We start from the raw sequence: 12,299 nt of genomic DNA on the forward strand, positions 1-12,299 counted from the left end.
CGCCGTAATCTCACTTAGGTTTTTAAGAACGGTGAAAGCGACACTGGAAACGATGACACTATAAAAGGAAACCCCACACGCGCACACCGCACACACGCGCACGTGAGTGCGTGTGTGTTCCTTGTTTGGTCATCGTCTCCAGTGCGCCTTTACCGTTCATAAAAAGGGGCTACCAAAATGTCCAGATTGCCACATGGGCTCACTTAGGTAGCTATTCGCAACTTTCACGTACCGTGGCGCCGCCGAGCGGTGGCCGCCGGAAGCTCTGTTGAGGTATTGAAATGTTGGACCCGTTGGAGTCAGCGAATGTTGCCACTTGTTTTGTCTCGTGTGGGGTCGTTTTGCGACGGTGCGCACGGTCTCGATATTAGCGTGACACTTCGGTTCCTCAATGTGAACGGAAAATAAAAAGAGAAAGGAAAAGATTTTCTGCGGGCCCCGACGCTCACGGCGTACAGCGGGAGGCAAAGCAAAAACACTCCCCTTCATATTAGCGCCTCGAAAAGCCGTGAGTGGTTAAGCGGGTTGAACTTCGCAAACAAATAACCAAGGCCTATGAATGTATGCAGAATCCAATTTTGTTCTGAGTACATACCTACTACCTCATATCACCTTTCTCGCGCTGCGTTCCTCCGCTCGGCACTGTCGCTTGGCAGACAGTGCCAAAATGATTAGGAATGCGTTCCGCCTCTAGAAAATAATGAAAAGTCCGGTTTCAAGTGTCCATCGCACCATTCACGTCTGAAGTGGCTGTGATGTACCTCCGTGACCTTCATATCTTAGCACTTTTGTTCGATATTACTTGCTGATGGCGCGGTTTTTTGTCCCTGTCCCGTACGGTGCTACTTATTGCACTTCTCAAAGACCAAAAGCGTAGGATAACAGAAACGTCACATCTTAACGTGAAAATTGCGTGTTGCCGCTGGTTTCATTCGCTGCTTGTCGACCTATTGTGACATTCCGCTGTTTTTTTTCTCTTCTTACCAAGAAAGCGCAATAAAATCGTATTTCCGATAATCGCACATGCCTCAAGTCGTTCTTGTGCTTCGGTCTCGAAGGGCAACACAATGTTTTTGTTTACTTACATTACTTCGTGCTTTCAGGTGAGCTGAGCAAGCTTCGTGCTTGCTTCGTGGTTACTTCGTGCTTTCAGGCGTGGGCCATGGGGCATTTGCACTAAACGTTGCAATGGAGCATTCCACGCTGTATTACATGCGATTTTTTTCCTTCTATATATATCCGGGGCTCGTGCATAGTAAGCTGTTGGCTACTGCGTGGTGTATGCACGGAATGAACACGTGAACATGCCCTGACACCATGCATGCCAAAGGCTTACGTGGCTTTCGTAAGCGAGAGGTTATTGAGACGTGCGCAGCGGGTGATCTGGCTGGCGGAAGCTTGCTTCAAGGAGTAAAATATTGCGTGTGCCCTAATGGCTGCAAACAGTTGAAAAAAAAAAGAGATAGTACAAGCTACAGATAGGGATCGGCGATGCTAAGGCATGGAATTGGAGGCGGTCTCGACCCCGCAAACACTGCGGGTGGTGACGGCGGTGGATCGGTTTCTTGTGTCCTGTCCGCGACCTCACAGCGAGAGCAGAGACATCAGATAGTGCCGCAGTGTTCTAAGGTTTCGTGCGTTTTCCTCTAGTGATGTAATGGCGAAATGCGCCAAAGTCGGAATAAAACAAGGACTAGACATCGCGCTGAAAGCTTTCCGTCCTCAACGCTCGTGCACTACAAGCTTGTGCGCGCGGAATATTAAAGCGGTCGAATTTCAGACTTTATAGATAAACACGATGCAGGAAAAAAAGGATTTCACACAAACACACAATAGAAAAATTCTGCTCATCTTCAACCATAGGAATAAAGTGTAGTTGGCAGTGCTATAGCCGACAGCTAAACGTTTGGAAAGTGTGTTATACGATTTATGGTGCAGTCAGCGTTATGCATTTAGCATTTACACACACACACACATCCGACGATTAATGAGTAATAAGTGCAAGCGCAATCGCCAAAAAAAAAAATTATTCGACGTCTTGACCGGGGAGAAAGGCCTCTCCCAGGTCGAAACCTTCAATAAACGTCTTTTTTTTTTTTTTTGTACGTTCGCCTAAGCTTCTTATAGATATCTTTTCGAAGAGCTTTCACATACGTATGTGACGTGCGTGTTTATGTATATTCTAAAAACTTACATGGAAGTTCAGAGAAGCATCCCAAGCTGTGTCGTGTAATCATAGCGAAGGAACTTCTTGTAAGTGTGAGCAATGTATACCTGACGTTGCGCCGTACTTACCACGCTTGCCTCCGTGAATTATGTAGAGGATATTATTCCATTCGGTGGGGCCGTTTACTGATTACGTGTATTGCTGAGATTGGGTGTAATTTCCGCGTTTTATCGATGCCGGCCAATGTACGGGAGGCCGCTCCACGGAAACGCGGATGCTTTCGTACTCCGCGCGGTGTATACAGCTGAATTGCTAGTCTTCTTCGAAAACAACTTTGGGATAATCATAGATGCCGAAACTTCAGTGCACGTTGAGAACCCGCTCCGCGTCGACGTCATTTCTTCTCTCTGGATGTAGAAGTTTTTCTTTGTAGGTGTAGCGAGCGCACACCTTCCCGCATAACTGTGAATGCTGAGATAAAGGCGCCTATATCGAATGAATTCTAAAGGAGAGCTAGCTCGGTGCGGAAAATAATGCGTCCACTCGCGAAGGTAACGCGTTCGGCCTCGCAGCTGTACTGGCTGAGCCCTTTAAGGTGGCCGGTCGTAATTGCGAATTTTATTAAGGTGTTTGTAGCCTTCTTAAAGTGCCGAATCATCAACCGTTTAGAGCAGACCAACTTCCCTTGCTGCCCTACCCTCGCATATGAAATCACGAGATCATTAAATGGATGCCATGGTGCAATGCACTCTCTTCTCAGCTTTATGAACAACAGCGCTTCAGCTAATACAAACATGGTTCACACCAATGCACGTATTGTAATTCTTCGCGTATTGTAACTATGCATAATAAGCCGTGTTCGAACAAGGGATACCTCAGTCTGAAGGCAGTGTTTCGACAGATTCGGAAGCGTTAGCTGCTTTGTGGTATTACTGTTGTTTACTATCGGCAATTTCCTGCGTGAACTTACTTTTGATCGCATCACGTCCTTTAGTCCCATTTTGTGTGGTTCTAAGCACGCTCACCGTGTGTACGCATGCGTTCTCATCAATGTAATGAGTGATGATATGAGCCTGCTAGCATAAACGAACGCTCAAACAATCCACAATCACTGTCAGCACGTATGAGGTGCACTCTGTCGTTGCAAAAGTGTTTCTGCGAAGACAAATAGTGATGAGGACAATCGTCACCCTTACTTCTTTCTTTTTTTTTTTTTAAATAAGGTAAAGGAAAGGTCTGTCGCCCCATTTTGCCCTCTTTTCGACATTCTCTCACTTACGCTGTTTTGTATTATTGCTTCACACTCATCCGCTATCCAAGCATGACCCGCGCAGCCGAAAAAAATATATAAAAAAAAGATAAGTAAAGCGACCAGCAACAACAGTGGTAGAATGCGCCCTCACGCGGCTTTCTAACCTCCATCATCATCACCACCACGATGATCCCCCTCCCGCCGCGCGGGCGAGATCACGAGCACCGCCTGTGATGCGTATCCGACGCCCGTGAAAACCAGTCCGGCGCGTGTATGAATACAAGCACGAACTCAAGAAGCAAGCCAACCTCTGAAGCTAAGAGAAAGATGGAGAAAGAAGGGGGGAGGGGATAACCTCCGAGCCGGCAAGGCAAAAGCGCGGGCCCGCGTGGCGTAATTGCAGTGCCGCCGCTGGACGCACAGAGCCGCAGTTGCAAGAGAGGAAGAAGGCTGCTTTGTCTTAAGCCAAAGGCAAAGGAAACACCATCGCAACTTGCGTTCCTCCTCTCCCGTGTGCGCCAGAGGGGGGTCCTGTTCGGGTACCGGAGGCGCGGCAGGCGGCTCTCTGGTGTGCGGGCCTCCTGAGGATCCATGGCTTCCTTCCACTCGGCCGGTGGGCGTGGCCTGTGCCAGGACCTTGCCTTTAGCTTCTCGGCGAGAGCGGCTCATTTAAATTGTTTCCTTCCAGAGGTTGTTGATCCACCCCGTGGGGCTCAGCGTGACGCGTGCACCCGCCGGTCTACCTTCCGTCGACCGGCATGCTTGCAAACGAGGAAAAGCAAAACGAAAAACAGCTCGAGGCGAGTGGGCATCTGCACCTCTGGGCGCACCGTGGCGCCACAGAGGCAGTGAGATGCGTCTTAAAGTGAAATATTAAAGCTATGCCAAAAAGACAGCTAAAGACGAAGGAGCATGCTTCCTGCTCTATTCCAATATGAGCCACAGTTGGATGTGGTTAAATACGCGTACAATTCCCCGTGGGATTTGTGAGCTTCTGCAGTGGTATGTGGACGTCGGAAAAACTTCATTTCTCGAGTTTTGGAAGAGTCTCCAGCGACATGAGAATTGGTACGTTTATGTAATATTGCATGGTATTCACTGATGCGTATATGCTGTTATAATCAGAGGTGTTAAAGTCCCGCCTGAACAGCGTGTGACTGTTCACAATAGCAAGAAACCTCGAATGGAGCAACAAAGAAAGTACCTTCGGACATCCCTTGCCTACATGAAAAGGCATCGAGCAACGCAAGTGTGCGAGTGACCGGCTATGGCTAGGCACACGCGAAAGCTTTGGTTCCATCCATATATATGGTTTCGTAGCCTCACGAATGTCAAGCGCAATTCCTCACCTATAGGAGGCTCTGCCGACCGACCCACAAGTGGGTGCCGTGTGCAAATGTCCCCGCAGGGTGCGCGATGCCTGCCGATGATTTCCGAGCCGTGCCTTTTTTGCATAATGTATGAAATAATGGCTTCGGTTTCCTACCGGACTACCGGCTGATGATGCTTGTGCTGCCGGCGGTACCGCGCCGCCGTAATTATTCGCTGACGAGTGCTTTAGGTGTGCACACGGGCTCGATTAATTACGCGATTGCGGCGACAACGCCGCGAGCCCTCCTTCGCGAGTCGCATGCCCGTCTAAGTTGGTTGGCGATTAGGTTAAGTTTCGGCACAGCGTTCGTTGCCCCCTTCGCCACTGGCGGCGCGGCAGGGCCACGCGATAGGCTGGGTATTTATGAGGCGGGCGGCGAACGTCCATCGCCCTGCTGCCCAAGGAGCTTGACCACCGCTGGCGCGTCATAATAACTATAACTATAAGCGGCCAAAAAATTAGCCGGGCGCGCATAGGAGGGAAGCGTTGAAATAAATCGCGCTGGTGAACGCAAAGATGAGGTATAAATGCAGGGAATGGGATCCTTTGAGATATGGCCTTCTGCACTTTTGCTTCTTTTTGGGGCTACCGAAGGCAATCTACATTTTTTAGCAGTTCAATTCACTTTAAGCGCATGCACTTGATGAAGCGCTTGATGGCACTTGCATAACTAAACCGACCACGTGTAAGGTTTGCATTAAAGTGAGCAACGCAGATGATTCAACCTTCCGCATGGGTGGGGTGGTGAGAAATAGCGTGATATTAGGGTTATGGTTGGGTACGAGGCCGTTTCTTGAATTGCCTAGTCATCCGCCCGGACTAACTTTTGTGAAACATGAGGTGCTACTCACCGATGCATGTTAAGGCCAACCGCGAGCTCATGTTTCACTTGAGCTCCCCCACATGTTCCACGATTGAGACCTTCTACAGGTGAAAGTGGACTGAACTATCGGCCTTCAGCGTACCGTACTATATTGAAATTATGGCGTCAATAAACACGGATGCTCTTGACATTGCGGTCTTACCACTCGAATTATCTATGTATACAGCGAATTCAATTCACTTTACTAAGCGGCACGCCTTGTACGGGTGTGGCTGATAGCCTTTGAACGTAGCCTGTTTAGATGTTCGTGTGAGGTGTTTCTGCCTTTCGTTATTTTTATATCATTTTCATAAAAGTTGAGCGTGTACTCTTTGACGATTCGGTGCAGCCATGCCTGTTGATGGGAATTCGCATCCACTTCAGTGACATAATTTGCGAGTATTTCGCCCACCATCTTGCGGAGCGCGTTACGTTGACAGCAGCAACTTCGAATGCTGCCACTTCATTCCCACATAACAATAATTAATGCTGTTGTATTCTGCTTATATTTCTAATTTCAGCGTTGATGTATCATTTCATCTCACCTCTTGTTAATGTCATTTGTAAAAGCGCCAATGTTAATGCACTGTCTACTCAGTTAAACAGGATTATGAGGTCAAAGTCTGATACATTTATGTAACAATAATCGTGTTTGAAATTGAAATGCATCGTTTTCAAGTTGCGAGATATAAGAAGCTGTCTTTATAAATAGTTTTTATCCGTCTTGGCGTTCTCTTATCGATCTAATTATGACCAGGTTTTGATTCCAGCCTCGATTTAATTCACAGTGTGACTCTAATGTTTTCATTATGCGCCGTGTGCATAGTAAATGAAATCCTTGCGTTGATTCTTTTATGTACGCCGTGCTAATATTACTACGCCGGGTGTTTCGTTTCCTCACATGCTATAACTTCCTATGTCATAGGCACGTAAATGTACGCGTCTGATGAAACTTCACTGACAAATGCCGCTCGTCATAAACTATTGTTATGAAGACGACCTTCGTAATTACGGTTATTCATTTTCGTCGTCTTTGCTACGTGTATACGAAGTAACCTTCCTTCACATCGTATCGTTGCTCTCCACTACTAGCATATATATATATATATATATATATATATATATATATATATATATATATATATATATATATATATATATATATATATATATATATATATATATATATACACACTTTGTTTGGGCATAACACAAACAGGGTTTGCCCTGTTGCGACAGCTGCGTCATTTTTTTTTTTTTGCATTCAGTGCAGGAATACTGTATCCGGGAAATTTTGCGGATGTATAGCAGTTACGTGCCTGTTAATGTTAGGCATCGTCAAGTATGCGCCAAATTAAGACGTGATTGGTTAACCCAATTTCGCTGGGCGTCTCTGCTCGTCCATTCTTTCGTGTTCAAAGTACGCGCTTATGAAGAAAGGTCATACTTGGAATGCGTACCTTGCGAAAACAGTGCCAAGCAACACTGGACGAAGCAGAAGGCGACAAGGCTTTTCTTACAAGCACGATTTATTAACAGGTCGGACGTATAAGGTCCTATCGTAAAGATAAATACTGCGATGAAAATCACATTCACCAGTGCCAAATGATACGTGTGTGACAAATGCCTCCAATGCTTCAATGAAAAGATTGGCAGCGCAAACACGCGACGAAGACGCTGCTTCCAATGCTACCCTATTGAGTGTATTATATCTTCAACTGTCGTCATTGACAACACTGACAATTATACCGTTTCAGCTGGAAGCTGCTGTAAGTCTGTAAGCTGCTGGGAACTGGATAACTGGAATAATGTGTATTGGTCAGAAGGGTCGTGGGACTTGAGCCCGATGATACTTTACTTGACAGGATGTGTTTAGATTAAATGGAGGGAGCGGGGATATTCAAAAATTGCTTTTCTTTTTTTCGTAAGCGTCCTTTGACATTGGCTCATTATCTTCGGAGCCTTTAAATATATGCGCAATTTCTCTGAAGGACAATTCTAACGGAAGATGTAAGCGTATTGGTAAATACGGGACCTAGCGCTTTTCTCTGCCGGCAGCGAAATCTCTTTGTAAACTAGTGACACTTATGTTGATTATCCTTTCACTATGTCTTCACACATCAAGAAAGAAACCTGTTTCAGGAACGTCAGTTGTTATTCATATGTAAATGCACGCGCTGTATCCGGATATAAATGCTCCGCTTCCTCAAGGCAATTGAGAGCTTTCAATACGTTTTGCTTAGCATGCTGGCACATCCACGCCCCATAACGTATTATAGTGCATCTGGTTTAACCTGTAACCACATGGAACGAATACTGACCGTGATTACAGGGTAGTCATCGGAGGGAGCGGTGCTTATGCTATGTCGGGCGGCGCCTTGCCGAACCATGTGACTTGCTATGTTGCTTCGAGATTCGGTGCACTTTATAGTGGCGACTAAAATTTTTGTTTCACAATACACGCAACGGTAGGTATAGACTGCTGTATAACAGGCAAGGCGTACGTCATGACACATACACGATATAGCAGGATGATTTTGTAAGAAAGGGACAGCTGCCGCAAAACAATTTCGACATCATTGGTTTCGGTTAGCGCAAGAATGATCTGCGTTCTTCATGCGTGCGCTCTTTTCGGTGTCATTGACCTCATAGAAGAAATAGGATGCACAGCCGCGTCATTGTACATTACACATAGAAATCGCTGCCAGCGCCAACCAAAGCCCCCTCGAACTGTCGAAGCTAGCAGTTCGTGCTTCTTTTGCAAAGTTCCTGACGCTGTTCTTTGCCATTGGGAAATTACGCACTTCTTGGCTGTTCGTACGTCGTGATGGTGCAATTGCGCACTTCCTGCGCGTTTCCGTTCGCCACGCACTGCTGGCTCCACTGAGAGGTGGTTGTGCGTCCGTCGCATACGTCGGGGATGCCTCAATTTCGGCGGCGCGTTTGCGAACTATTTTTTTTTGTGCCCTCTGTCGAGTGCAGCAGCTCCGCTGCTTAGCCACAGCTGCGTGACGAAGCTCACTTTCGTTGAGTTCGTTCGTTGTTTTCATCGGTGTCAGGGAGAGCAGGAGCAACATGACAAACAAGCATGCGGAGACTACGAAGACGACGATGACCAGGGAACGTGGACGCCGCTGCACGGGCAATGCGCTACATACCGCCTCGACGCGAGGCGGCTTCTGGTGCACGCAGCCTTGGCCAAAGGGGAAGAGAACGTGGAAGGCAGGGCGATGACAGGGCCGAACCGTCCATCCGTTCTGCCCTCCTCCAAATCTATCAGGGAAGCAGCTCAGCGTCGCGCTGGAAGGCTCGGTCCTCAGCGTCGCACAGACACACGCACGCACTCAAAGGCATCTCCCAGCAGCCTTCTTTCTCTTATCATTGCCATCCTTCGTTCCATCTCGGGGAAGAACTCCCCCAGAGGCGCACCGCGATTGGCCGGCGTCGCGTCACGTGGTGAGGAGCTTCCGCGGGCGCGGCGTTTACTCCCTGCAAGCCGCCCTCCCCGCAGCGCAAGCGCTCCTTCCGAGGTGGTGTGGAGCAGGGGGGGAGGAACGCTCCGCCAATGCTGGCAGGGCTGCGCCGGCGCCGCCGAATTCGATTATTAGAGCGCCGCCGCTGCCGCCACGCCACGCCACGGCTCTCCCCCCGGTGACGACGGGGCGCGATAGAAAGAGCGCGGCAGCGAGCGAGCGAAGGAGGCTGTTGGGCGAGGAAAGAGGTTCCGCTCCTTTCCTCGCGGCATTGCCGGAGAGCCGGCGGCTGCAGTCGCAGAAGCGGCATGGCCTGGCGCGGCGCGGCGCGTCTCCACCGCACCGACGGCGGCACAGCAGCGGGAGCCACAGCGACTGGCGGCGTAGCGCCGGCAACGTCGACGACCACCGCGCCGCATGCCCGTCGCCGCACTCGGCCACTTCTTGGATTACAATGTTGTCCTGACGTCGTCGTCGCACCAGTGTGCCCCTTCGTCGTAGACGGCCTCCTCCTTCTCCTCCGCCCTGTCACTGTCGTCACGGTAGGTGGCCCTATCGAACCCCCCGGCGCACACCTCCCTCTCTTCCGTGCTTCCGCGGCCTTCGTGAATAAGCACACGCTACGCGAACACGCGCGCGTGCCCGTACGCGCTTCGTTCCGGCTCGCCACCTACTCTGTTCCGCCTCGTGTTGTTTTTTTCTTTTATGGCGGTCCCGCCGAGCGAGGATATTTGTGGGCGTCATGTGGACGGCGGTTGCGCCCTTCCGAAACGGCCTCACGTCGCAACGGCCCCATTTGTCGCGATGGGACACTTCGCGCTCACTGCACAGCAGCAGTTAATGACGTGCTTTATGTTTTCGTGTATACCCAAGGTAGCTCTATATAACAATATTGTGGTCTTTGCGCCACTAGCCTATACATGTCCCTCCGCTCACTTACATTTCGCACGCTTCAACGTTCTTGTTTTCCATCTTCTCCTCAGTTTGTCTTTTTTTCTCCCATGTGTGACTGTTCCCCTTTGGTTTGATATACTGCAAGGTCCCTTAGCGAAGCACTCGTATTTCAGATTTAGCTCTCTGGCTTACGTCCCGTTGATATATTTTTGCGCAATGTGGTCTATCACTTTCCGTTTACACCAGACCGCCTCAATGTATCCTCATCGCACGTACTTTGCTGTCATGGCAGTCGCAGGGACTTACATTTTAACCGTCACATGTGTGTTCTTGAGTATCTGACCTTTCTCCGTTGAGGGATAATTTCTTTTGCTTTCGCTGGGACCAAAAAGTATGCGCCTTGCCAGAGATTGCTTCAAAACATGTATGTTTATCTTGTGCAGTTATACCAAGAACAGAACTTTAATGAAATAGTAGAGTACTATAAGGACTCAGCGACGGCGACAACCATCCAGAAACGCACGCACAGGACGAACACTGACCTATGCAGGAAGGCAAAGCCCCCACCCCGCCCTCTACGCTCCTCCGCACTCTTGCCTGCCTATATTTCTTCTATGTGGCTTCATAGTTCAACCCCTACCTCTTCTGGTTTTACGTTAATTTTCATAAGAGGTTGCATTACACTTCAAAACAGACACATTTACCCCAGATCGTAAATGCATATATATGAATTCAGGCGAAAGTTGCTTGAATGCCGCAGTTGCAACTGAAATCATTGATGCACGCTTTTCGGTATTTCCCTTTGCCAATAGGGAAAAGAAGCAGCGAATATCGCGTAATAGCCATACACAAATATTATGGTTTACTTTCAGTTTCTGAGCTCGGCTTACAACGTACATTCTATACGTGTTGTTCGCCCATTGTAAACCTGTGACTTTCTCAGTGGTGGGAGAACGTTTCAAGAGAAACGCAGGTGAAAGTGAAACTGCATGCAGCGCTCCGAAACGATCTCGACGCTCCCTTTCTACCGCGTCCTCCTTTACTACAGGGAGCTGAATACGTGCAGTGCACACAGCCATTATTCTTTTTTCCTTTTGTAATTCGATGGCCGTAGATAAGGCAATCTCAGAGGCGAGGACCCACGACCTCGACTGCACGCAATGCTGCAGGCGTAAATTACGCGTTCTCACCTTTAGTACAACGCGTGTCGAGCAATTAATATTGCCGCGCTTATCAGACTGCCGCCGGAGAGCAGTTCGAACCCATTCTCGGCTAGCTGGGGCAAACGCCTAAAGCCACTCTCTCCGGATGCATGGCTAAACTCTGAAGAGAATTTAAGGGATAAATAAATATAAGTGTCTGTTTGTTAACACCACACGCTTAATGGGTGAAGGACGTCAAAGATGTTTCTGGAATTATGGTGAATGTTAATGGATTATATAGAAAGCTTTTAGGGCAGTTAAAAGCACGCGGATATACGAACTCGCTGCACACATGAGGCCACTTTCACATATATATTTCCGAAAGTGTTCTTTTCTCATTGGTCAACAGGCTTTGCTAATTATATGCCCGGCATCCGGATTGGCTGATGTTTTGTCTTACGAACAATGCTTAAGACGTCTTTTTCGTGAAAAACGCCATAATCCGCAGATATCTATAAGCCATGAGATTCAACACCGGTGGAATAGTCAGACGACTTTCCCGAGAATCGGTACGTATTTATATACGTGGCGCAGCGAAAATTCCGTGTCAATGCGCAAAGGCGATAGTTCTAAACATTGGTCTTGAACAACACTAGAGAGATGTAGTGTATGCATCAGGACGCCTACTACATTGACGATGGAAGTGCTGCAGCATTGTCTTTTCGACTCGGTGCAGTTAATCAGATAGATACGAAATTAATAGATCACAATAGTGTTTAATATAGTACACAGTTCTATATGAATTGGAGCCCTCGCATGGTGCATACTATGTAAAAACTGTCATTTCTACAGCCTCAACTGCTGTGAGTATAGTTGTTCCCGAAGCGTCCATATTACTGTCGTTTAATTCTTTTATTATCCGTGCACTCATTTATACAAGGATACAGCAGCGCGAGGCGCAGATATCTGACGTGAAGTTGTACAGAGCTCATGCTCTAAAAGCAAAGAAGGTGGTGACATTTATTCGCGTTAAAGTGAGGGATCTTTCCAAGCTTAATTCCATCTTCGAGAGTGTTTTTACTGAACCAAAGTAGTACGTTCACTCCATCTGTACGCACGTAAAGTAAACCCCACAGA

At 48.1% G+C, this 12,299-nt stretch overlaps 1 protein-coding gene across 2 annotated transcripts in view; it reads left to right on the forward strand.

Moving 5' to 3' along the window:
- The window catches only part of LOC119394283 (homeotic protein antennapedia), a 189,725-nt gene that overhangs the window by 48,745 nt on the left and 128,681 nt on the right, over positions 1-12,299 (forward strand). The window contains exon 1 of one of the 2 annotated variants that reach the window (XM_037661565.2): positions 9,410-9,668. The exons of the other annotated variant lie outside the window; for it this stretch is intronic. The gene's annotated coding sequence lies outside the window, so the exon portion shown is untranslated. Of the gene's footprint in view, positions 1-9,409; positions 9,669-12,299 lie in introns of those variants that run through there. 2 annotated transcript variants of the gene reach the window in all.

Source organism: Rhipicephalus sanguineus, chromosome 5, assembly GCF_013339695.2.
Source record: "Rhipicephalus sanguineus isolate Rsan-2018 chromosome 5, BIME_Rsan_1.4, whole genome shotgun sequence".
NCBI classification, from domain to species: Eukaryota; Metazoa; Arthropoda; class Arachnida; order Ixodida; family Ixodidae; genus Rhipicephalus; species Rhipicephalus sanguineus.